This window comes from Saccostrea cucullata, unplaced genomic scaffold (assembly GCF_032062105.1).
Source record: "Saccostrea cucullata isolate Sc308-1 unplaced genomic scaffold, CSIRO_AGI_Scuc_v1 ctg2240, whole genome shotgun sequence".
In the NCBI taxonomy this organism is placed as follows: Eukaryota; Metazoa; Mollusca; class Bivalvia; order Ostreida; family Ostreidae; genus Saccostrea; species Saccostrea cuccullata.
Window position 1 is genome coordinate 116,595 of NW_026918848.1, and position 11,936 is coordinate 128,530.

Consider the following 11,936-nt stretch of genomic DNA (forward strand, 5'->3'; position numbering starts at 1 on the left):
TCTCAGATAGATCGAGGGGGGATTCACATGGATAATGCATTGCTATTGGATGTTTTACTGAAGCAAAAATTCTTTGCCCCCCCCCCCCTCCACCCGCTCAAGTGTAACTGAAAACGCCAATCAATGACTGTAGGAAAAGTTAAACATATGAGGAACTGAAAATGAATCAAACTGTGACGTGATTCCGGGCACAAGACGAAAGACTACCTTTAAGCAATCGCTTAATGGTAGCTTAATGGTGACTTAATGGTGGCTTAAAGAAATTAATTCCTTTAAGCCACCATTAAGTCACCATTAAGCTAGACTTACAGGTGCTTAATGTCCAAACTTCATTAAGCTACCATTAAGCCACCATTAAGCTGAGCTTAATGGTGACTTAATGGTCAACCCCCATTAAACTTTTACGCATCTTATATAGAATCTTTTAACTTGCTTTTAGTTATTTTAATATCATTTACGCAAAATCTATTCCATCTCATAATTCTGTCTCGATCATAATATCTACGAGTTTTTTGTCAACATGCATAAACTTGATCACTGGGAACGAAGTTAGCTAATAGCCACAGGGGCTTGCTCGAGGTGTCTAATTTTTTCTTAAAATCATTTACAGTGATAATAAAACAAGACATCATGTATCAGAACTGTATATTATTTTTATTTTTTAAATTAACCATTATTACATGCGTTGTTTTTATTTTTAGTGTATATGATTTTTAAGAATAAATAATTATTACACACCGTGGGCAAGTCCTTGTGAAATATCTTAAATGTACAATACCCAAAATCAATTTGTTTTTAGAATTATCTATATTCCGAACACAAAACATATATTACTTTATTAAAATGGTCATTTTATTTCATATGTAAAAAGAAACATTTCGCTACAGAATTCACAGGAATATAACTATATGATCTCATGAAAAAAAACCTTTGTCCTTTTTTTTGGGGGGGGGGGGGGGGGGGCTACTGGTATACAAATATTTAGTTTTCAAAAATTTACTTTTACCATGAAAAAATTTTTAATGGCTTTTACATCATGAATAATTTTAATTAATTCATTATTTTGTTTAATAATGCAGCGGTAAGTATCTGTCAAAATCTAGTCGGTCTTCAATGATTGTTATTTCAAAATCGATTTTCAGAGGAACGGCCGATCAGATTAAACATGACATCCGACCAGATGTATACACATTAAGAAACGGGGTAGGATTAACAGATAATCCGTGTACAGTAAACCGGCTGGTCAGACAATAGACCTTAATTAGGTGTCCCCCGTCCCCGGTTAACTAACAGGAAACTATACATACACAACGTACACTGACAGATTTTAATGATCAATTATTTAAAAAAAAAATTAAATTTAACGCAAGCATATAACAAATCAAAAATTATGATTCATCGTAAAAAGTCAATTATTTTGATACCCATTATGATACAAAAAGAATTGAAACTGAATATGATATTCTAAAAAAAGTTTTTGTAAACGTAATTAACCAGGTAACTCTTACTCGAGGATTGTTACTAAATTGTTGACACAGAAACCGTTAATATCCGCAGTATATTAAAAATAATAGTAGAATCTGTTTTTTTCCTCTTTCTTTTTCGATGATAGACTTTTGTGTTTTATCTATAATTAATTTATCTTCAATCATGATTTAATGCTTACATTTCGAAAATTTTCGAATAACACTAACAGAGCGAAGAACTCAATCACACTACATCAAACTAAAATCCGAACTCTGTGTAGAAATATATATATTAATGTGTTAAGATCCAAAAATAAAATTGTTTATATTTTGATTAATAAACCAATTCAAGACGTTTGGAAATGTTCAACAAAATTCTAGTAAAAACCTTAACAAGTCCAATCAAATTTTGAAAAAAAATAAAGGTTAAATATTTAATATTCTCCATATTTAATCAGGAGCGGCGATAGCGTAATGGATAAGGCGTTTGCCTTCGAAACCTAAGGTCATGGGTTCGCGCCCCCACTGCGGCGATTTTTTTTTTTTTTTTGATTTTGAATTTCGGTCTTTTTCATTATTTTTACCAAATCAAGATAAAACGAACTCTACATTTATAATAATGATAACAAATCACTCTAAAAATAATTTTTCACCCATATAAACAATATAATCGACTGCGTAATGTGAATTAATGGTGGCTTAATGGTAGCTTAATGGAGTTTGGACATTAAGCACCTGTAAGTCTACCTTAATGGTGGCTTAATGGTGACTTAATGGTGGTCTAAAAGTAACCATTAAGAACCTGTAAGCCACCATTAAGTAACCATTAAGCCACCATTAAGCTACCATTAAGTTAGAAATTTGGCTTAATGGTGGCTTAATGGTTACTTAATGGAAGCTTACTGGTGGCTTATAGGTGCTTAATGGTGGCTTAATGGTGGTTTAAAGGCGGTCTTTAAGCCACCATTAAGCACCTATAAGCTACCATTAAGTCAAGCTTAATGGGAGCATTTCATCTTGTGGGGGATCATGGGGGAACTTGATTTAAAAAAAAATAATTATGTAATACTCAGTTTATCATAATACAAAAGTAATTGTTATGATAAATTAAAGATTTACGTCTGAAACCTCCTGAAGCTTAAGGAGGTTCACTTGAATGGAAAACATGAAAAAATGATTAAACAGATAGGATAGTTCTATCATTTATATTATTTATCTTATTTATAACCATTCATATCAAAACAAACTTACGAACCTTACAGACAGCCCTTGAAAATAAATTTTAAAATTACTTTAAACACATTACGTTTGCTTTTTTCAAGAATTGACAGACTATAATGGACTTTTTCCAAACTATTTATGAAGCTAAAGGAAACTTTTTAACCTGCGTTTCCAATAACATACACCCTTCAAAAACCGAATTATCCGGCTACGTATTCAACTAACGAGACATTGCAAATGACTGTTTTCTAAGCCTTAATTTAGATTTTTAATCTAAGTTTGCTGATTTAAATTAAAGGTATTTGATTGTCCAAAGAATAAATATACCAGTTTGATAGAATAAATTAAAATTTGAATTCTACAAAAGTTAAATTGTGATGACATAATCCGATTTTTTTTAAATAAAATATTATCTGAGAGAGCTGTAGATCTTTTGATTCGGTTTGTGCTTTCTGCTGCTGAAAGTATAATCAATGATCTGTCATAGATCACAAACTTCGTTTGCTGAAATTCAAATTATTGTTATCTTTTTAAGAACTGATAGCCTTGACAGCAGAATATCATGGAATTTCGTCTTTTTTTAAATCTCTCGTTTAAACAGATGGAAATTTTTTAATCTAGGTTTCCGATAACCTGCACCTGTGAAAAACCGAATTATCCGGCAACTTCAACCGTGTTTCCGATAACATGTTTTTGCCCACTGAAACATTTCAAATGCCCGTAAAATAAACCATAATTTGAATTTTGATATATGTCTGCTTATCTAAAGGTTTATGATTGTCCATATAGTTAATAAATCACTTTATTTTATAAAACAAATTGATTCTGACCTCTAAAAAGACTAAAATATGTTGACATATTCAGAAAATTTTATTAAATTTCATTTTAAAGAGCTGTAGATCTTTTGAAAGAGTGTGATTTGGATCGTGCTTTTTACCGCTGAAAGTATTATCTTTTATCTGCCAAAGATTACAAACTCTGTTTGCAGAAGTACACAATTATCATTGAATGAAGAAATTTAAAGTCACCTACGTTTTCTTTGCATTGTTTTTTCCTGCACCGAGTATCCGATAACAACCGAGTTGCCGATAACGCGTTGAGCAGTGTGTATATATGACCAAGGAAATAAAGTTAAAGATTTGTAACGGACAGACAGACGAACGAGATTGAAAGTCCTCTCACTTTCGCGGAAGCAGGGGGACAATAAACATAGTGAACATGTTAAATCTCATAGTCTCGTTCAACCAGACCCTCGGCTGTCTCCGTAAATCTCCAACCACCTAGAGGCGGCCTCTGGGTGGTTGGAGATTTACGGAGACAGCCGAGGGTCTGGTTGAACGAGACTATAAATCTCATCGTCTGAAACCTAGTTTGCAGTCTAGCTGCATCAACTCTCTCTCTCTAAGCGGCAAGAACGGAAAATGACCGTTGTGGTTGTGTTTGCGACAATTCAGGGATAAAAAAGTGCATGGTTTTAAACAAGGTTTTAATACAGTATCAAACTTTGCTCAAATATAAAAAAAAACACAACACAACCCGCTGACTTCCTCTTTATAGCGTTACTACTATGTACGAATGACTTTCCAATTTCCATATTTCAACTTTCGTTTTGTAAAAGTCAATCATTTACTGAAATAAACCTACCGAAATGGAAGAAAGGATCCAAAATGATATTTAATTTAAACAATATTTTATTATGATAAACATAATTGGATTGGACAGCAGGCACTGCCTATATAAGTCCTTTCCACAATACAAGGTCAAAATCATACATGTACAAGTAAATATTATTAATATAACATTGAAAAATATAAATATATACATGCATATATTCATTAGAAATGTATATGACAAGGCAAATTAAGGAGAACAAATAAAAAGAGAAATATATGAGCTGATAATATAATTTAAATTCATATTTTAACATATATGACTGGCAATTATATGAATAATTGTATAAATTTACAAAAAAAAATGAATAAGAAAACATAAATAGGTTTTGGTTCTGTGATTTGACAATTGAAAAACAAAAGCAGATAGAATATCATGCAAATCTCTTTGTAGTTGCAATAAATTCTTGAACAAGTTTAAATATTGCAATATTTTGGTTGTATGTAAGATTATTGTCTCCATTTAGAATAAGTTGTAAACATAAAGGCATTGGTAATTGCAAAGTATTAAAGTTTTGTATTAGGTTCTGTCTTTGCATACAGTATTTTGGACAATTCATAAAATAGTGATATGATGTTTCTGAATTAAACCCGCACATGTCACAACTTTTATCTTCCTTTAAAAAATGATTAAATAAGTCAGCATTTAAATTACTAGCATTATTTCGCAACTGACAATGCAATATATTCATTTTACGACTTCCATAATTGTAATATTTCTTAGGTTTTATGCAGTATATATTCTTTATGGCAGTCTTGAATGATGTAAGTGAAGAAAGGTTTCGGATATTAAATGGTAAATTATTCCAAAGTCTTATAGTTGAAGGGAGGAAACTTTTCATGAATGAAGTTGTTTTGGCTTGTGGAATATGAAATGTAAGATTGTCCTGATTCCTTAAGGGATAAGAATTATCTGGAAGAATGCATTGTTGTAATAAATCTTGCAAATACTGGGGTGCTAATCCATACACTATTTTATAAAATAACACTAGTTTATGTATTTTTCTTCTTATTTCAAGAGTATCCCAGCCAAGCTCTTCATAAAGCTTTGATCTTGATGAATTGATTCTTAAACCGGTTATTATTCGTGCAGCTGCAACTTGAACATCTTCAAGTAATTTTGCATCTCTTTCTGTACAATTATCCCATACAATATCTGAATATTCAAGAACAGGACGAATAAAAGCAAAATATATTTTTATCAAAGCATCCCTCTTAAGTGTGTGTTTTAACATTCTTAAGATATTTAAGCGATTACATGCTTTAGCATGAATATCAAGTATGTGGGATCTCCAATTACCATCTTGTTGAAATCTTATTCCTAAATGAGTATGTGTTTCAACATTTTTAATAGTGGGCCCATCTTCACCAAACTTAATTTTTGGATGGCAAATATTTTTCCTGCTAAAATCTAGATTGACTGTTTTACAAGGATTGAATTCTACTGCCCATATATTAGACCACTGTCTTATTTGTCCAAGATCCTTAGTTAATATGTTTGCAGAATTAATAATATCATCATCAACTATGACATAAAGAGAGGTGTCATCTGCAAAAAGCCTTACAGGACATGATAATTTTTCAGATATGTCATTAATATACAATAAGAATAAAAAGGGACCAAGGACTGACCCTTGAGGGACACCTGAATTGGTAGCTCTAGTAGTTGATGAAAAGCCATCAAGAACTACTTTTTGAGTTCTATCAGACAAGTAATTCTCAATCCAATTAACAATTTGTTCTGATATACCATAATATTTTAGTTTATAAAGGATACCTTTATGCCATACTCTATCAAATGCTTTTGAAATGTCACAAAAGACAAATCTAATATCTTTACCTTTATCAAGACTAGATATTATTGTGTGATATATTTCTAATAACTGATTAGTTGTGGAATCACCTGGTTGAAATCCAGATTGATATTTATTAATTAAATTATTTTCAAGACAATAATTATACAAGTGCTTGAATATGATTTTTTCTAAGATTTTACATACAACTGAGGTTATTGATATTGGCCGATAATTATTAACATCTTGTGCACTTCCTTTATTCTTATAGATGGGAGTAATTTGTGAATTTTTCCAAATGTCTGGAAGTTGCCCAATAGTAAGTGAATAATTGTATAGTTTGGTAAGGGGTTTTACTATCGAGTTAGTTATATTTTTAAGAATCAAAGGTGACATACAGTCAGGACCTGGAGGTTTAGTAACATTTATAACTTGGAGCTGATCCAATACTTCCTGCTCTGTGATAACAAAATCATCAAGTGAAAAGTTCAATGGTGGTCCCGGTCCATGTAATGGTACCTCAGGTTCATTGTAAAGGGTTGAAACTCCAGCAAAATATTCATTGAGTAAGTTAGCTTTTTCAATAGGATGAAAGTATGTATAATTTAAGGACTTTAAAGGTGGTGGTGGTTTGCTTTTATTATTTCGTTTGGATAAAGATTTGACTATTCTCCACCATTTTCCAGGGGGTATAGATTTATCTATTTGGTCTGAAAGTTTTTGGTTGAGTCTATCTCGTGAAGCTCTAATTTCATCAATTACTTTGTTTCTTAAAATGCGGTAGTGTTCCCAGTGTTGAGGGTTTTGAGTTTTCACTGCTTTCTTGTGTATACGATTTCTTTTCCTCATTAGTTTTCTAATAGAATTATTCATAAATGCCTTATCTCTGGGACGGATTGTTATGGTTTTTGTTGGGATATGTTTTTTAATGCATGCATTTATTTTGTTTACAAAATTTGTATTTATCTCATTGATGTTATTAGAATTAAAGACTTCAGTGTCCCAATCAGTTGCATTTAATTCATCATTAAGACCTTTATAATTAGCACTTTTATAGTCCCTTATCTCTCTTTTATAAGCATACTGTTTCAATATATGAAACTTAACTTCCACTCCAGTTACAGAATGACTACTACAACATGGGGGATAGACAAAACTCTCATTAATTATACCAGTGTTGTTGGTAATGATTAGATCTATGCATGTACCACACACTTCGAGTGAAATTAGTAGGTTCATGAATCAAATTCGAGAGACCAAACCTTTGTAAGAGAAGTTTAAACTGTGAACTTTGATCTATCAAAACATTGACATTAAAATCTCCTAATAGAATGACTGGTAAATTACATTCCAGTACCTTTTCAATATTGGAGCAAAAACTGTCCCAATAGTCTGCTAATGAATTGGGTGGCCTATACAATACACCAACAAGAATTTTTTTCTTAATAACATGTACCTCTGACCATAAGATTTCTAAATTAATAGTATTTAAATCTTGACGCTCATAAAATGCAAGTTCATTGGATATATACATTGCAACTCCTCCTCCATGCCTATTTCTGTCTAGACGAATAGGTGGATGAAATCCATTTATTGCTAATACCTCATTTTCTATGCTGTTATCAAGATGTGTTTCACTAATTGTTACAATATCAAAATGTGATAGTTCTGCAGTTATAATATCAAGTTTTGGTAATAAGCTGCACACATTGTTGTGTGCTATTTTCAATGAACTAAGTCTCATATTATTTGAAGGACCTGGGTTTGTTTCAATGCATCCAAGTATTAGAAGAATGCGAACCACAGTGACATGATAATGAATATTAGAATATTTATCACTGCAGTTGGCGACATACAAAGGGATAAATAAAAAACTACTTACTATCCATGGCTTAGATATACTATTCACAAATTCAATCATTGGTGTCAAAAATAAGAATATATTCAAGGAAGATAGCGAGCAAAGCCATGGGTCGTGGAAATCTGTATAAAACCGGATATACATAGAAGAATACTAAACACGGAACCAAATCCGCACAATTACTAGAAAAATAAGTGTCCAAAATGATAGAATGATGAAATGATAACATTGGGCTTTCATCAAGGAAAGTCTTGCTTCGGTGCAGATTTTTCATCCGTTCTATAAATAGGCCTCATCATATGATATTTACATTTACTTTGTTTGACCCTAATAAAACGCATGATAAAATTACAAATGATAAATACACATAACACACAAGACCAAATTACCGAAGTCTGCCTGGCGTATGAAAACAGGGACTACGTCATTACAGTTTAAACAAAGCGAAAACTTTAGGTCTTTTATACCATTCATTTGTATTTCTCTGTTGCAAAGTAACGTTTATAATTTTAGATTGAAAAATAATAAAACTTTGATTATTGTTATCTGTTTTATTGTGCACTATTTTCGTTTGCGGATTTTGGCTTGTGCGCAAACAAACTCTGGCGGGAAGCTTGGATTAAGCTATTCCATAAGCTGTTCTATCAATTGCAACTTACATGAAGGATAAGGAGGGAATTTTAATTAAAAAAAAATTAAAAATGTGGAAAATACAGGGGCTACAAAATGTAAATATAAGCATTGAATTATCATTTTTTGAAAGATGCAGTCTCATAACAGCAACGCGCGTTATTCAATTTGTTTGCACACACCATTGCAGTTATGAGACTGAATCTTTCAAAAAATGATAATTCAATGCTTAAATGAGCTGCAATGGTGCACACGGCAAACCTCAGCTGATTACGTCACCTACATCGAATTGGCCGAGGTGTGCCGAGTACTCAATGGAATATGGAAAGCTATGGATGTCTAATCATTCTTATAGGGTCGATTTATTGCACATTGGCGTAAATACAGAAAAAAAGTTTAAAATCATCAAATGTCCATTACGACCTATCTGCAGAACTGTAGCTCTCCGAAAATATACATTGACAGACCGGAGATATTATATATATTTTCGGAGAGCTACAGTTCAGCAACTATTACAATTAAACCTTGAAAGCAAAGTTGGGGTTACAAACTTAATTCATTACCATTTTTTTCAAAACACTGCCACTTATATCATTATTATCCCTTTTTGTAAGTATATCTTTGCAAAGAAAAGTGGGGGCTTAGCCCCCCCTCTCTCACCCCCCCCCCCCCCCCCCCCGCTCAGTTACAGTTTACCGTATTATATATACTCACCTATAGGTGGGACTTGGGGAGTTAAATTTTATTCCAAAATGCATTGTCCAACTTATAGGCGATTCATTGAAACTTTGGGATTTTTTCTGGACGACGAATAATAACAATGCAAAATGTAATAAATTGGGACTATATAACATTCTACCTTGTCACATTTTGCATCGATATCCTTGCAGAATGTAAAAATTTAACTATAGCATTATATCTACATGTATATATAAGATTATTCATTTTGTGTCAATACATATGTTCATTTTAGTGGGGATTAGAACAGAATATAATAACAGTCTTTTTTTTTAGGTTGTACAGACCCTCCCACTTTTACAATATAGATACCTATTTGGAATCCCTGTCTAGATTGCTGGGTATGACGGGGCATCAGTGGTAGGTGGAAACATGGGATAATTTGCATAACGTGCAAAGTAGAAAGTACAATGAAGTGAATTAGCAGAGTTAAAAAAATCCAAATCCTTAAACAAGCATTTATTCTCTATAATTCATATGTTTTTAAGCATTTGATTTTTAGTAACTGTTCTTACAAAAGGAGGTTCGGTTGAACTCGAAATTGACAAAGATCCCGGAAATGACATGTACTTACTTTGTAATAGAACATGATTTTGAGAAGTTTCATGCATGCAGAGAGATTTGTAGCTTTGTTAGTTTCAAAGCATAGTATGGATCGTTACGTTAATAAATCAACACAGTCATGAATTTGACAAGTTATAATATTTGAAATGAAATTCATGCATATCAAATGCCTCAGTACCACACAAGTACATGTTCTAGATGAAGGCCCAAAAATGCGCAAGCGCGGGGAAAATCTTTTTAAAGGTAGGACAAAACACCCTTAGACTAATTCTTACCCATTTCTTAAAAAGTACTGGAGAAAAAAAAGAATAATTATAAGAATATTGACAACAAAGAATGATCTTTGTAAGAAAAATAATCAGTTTTTGCATGTTTGCGTTATATTTTGCGTAAAAAAAAAATCAGAGAATCTTATATATTGGTCAGTTGGGAGCTTACATTTTGGATTAATTTTATGTTTACGTTATCTAAATGCAATATATACAAGCAGGTTTTATAACAGTCTGTTATAAAATGCAAATTAAAATTTTCGTCCTATTCTTTAGGCCAAGGTCACATCAAGAGCTCAAAGGTCAAATATTGTGACGTCATCCACTGAATCTTTTCGGTTTTTTGCCATTGAAATATCTTAATCGCCAATATATCTGAAACCACTGGTTAAATTTTCTAGGACCCATTTGAATCATTCTGTTGTTTTTTTGTTAAAATTGAATATAATACATTTTCTCTTAAGAAAACTAAAATTGTTGGCTATTTATATGTAAATTTTCCATTCTGATGCCATGCATGTTCTATTTTTACTTAATATTTTACCCAAATTTTCCAGTATCAATATGACTTACTGATTAAAAGTAACAAAAAGTTAAGGTTATCTTTATTAAAAGTATCAAACAAATTTGCAAAAGATAAATAATTATTGATAATTCTAAAAAAAGGCTTGAATGTCTGATTTCACAATCTTCTGATAGGGCATATTTCAGACTATGTGGGCAAAAAAATGTGAGGTTGAATTTGAATGATTTCTTCCCTAACCTGTAGAAAGAGATTTTAATTGTATCATAGAACAAAATATCAGTTTTAGAAAAATTGAATTTGAGGAAAAAAAAAATAAAAAAAGTTTCTGGAGATGCCGGGGATCGAACCCGGGGCCTCTCACATGCAAAGCGAGCGCTCTACCACTGAGCTACATCCCCACGTTACTAAACATTAATAAATATTGATTAGCTAAATACGACATTGAAGATCAGTGTCCAATCATTCAACGGAGAATATACAAACTTCGAAAGATTTTTTTCAGATCATACAGCCTTTTCTAATAATGAAAAGTTTGAACAAGAAAAAAATCGTCATATTTTCATGCTTATTTTTTTTAACTTCCTAAGTTCCTAATGCTTACAGGAACAAAGAAAAATAACTCTTGTCACCTTGTGTCCACTTTGATTAACTAAATTTATATAGGTCCTTACTGTTATATTGAATTATAGAGTTGAGAAAAGAGTTAGAAACTAGATAACAATTCCGCCTATTGACTTTAAAACTATTGACTTTTAATTAAGAGTATAAAAAAGGTACAAGTAGATAACTAAATTGATAATTAAATCCATTGTTTTAATTCATGTAGTGCCTATATATTCACCTATTCCTTTTTGTACCTAATAGTATCAGCTTTATATACGAGACATGCTCCTTGTCTCGTTTATTTACCTGTGTACATGTCATAATGAGACATTTCAACATTAATTTATTTCCCGTGTGTCTCTCACTCGTCGTGAATTGATTTTTTTCTCTCTTCTCGTCGTCTGCCTTACAACTTTCTCATTTCCTATGGCTGTTCCTCTGTTTTTCCCGATCGTCTGCTTTTGAACACGGGAGTTCGAAGCGTGGCGCTAGCAGTCGTTAGAGTACACAGCCGATTGGCGCCCTTGGGCTAGCCGCAGACGATCAACCGCGTCACTGAGCGCAGTTAGAAGTCTGCGCCATAATGTGTGTGTAT

At 32.2% G+C, this 11,936-nt stretch overlaps 1 non-coding gene across 1 annotated transcript; it reads right to left on the reverse strand.

Annotated features, from left to right (window-relative positions):
* Window positions 1-11,064: 11,064 nt before the first annotated feature.
* On the reverse strand, window positions 11,065-11,136 carry Trnaa-ugc (transfer RNA alanine (anticodon UGC)). The gene has a single exon. It is a non-coding gene; the product is annotated as a tRNA-Ala (tRNA).
* Window positions 11,137-11,936: the final 800 nt, after the last annotated feature.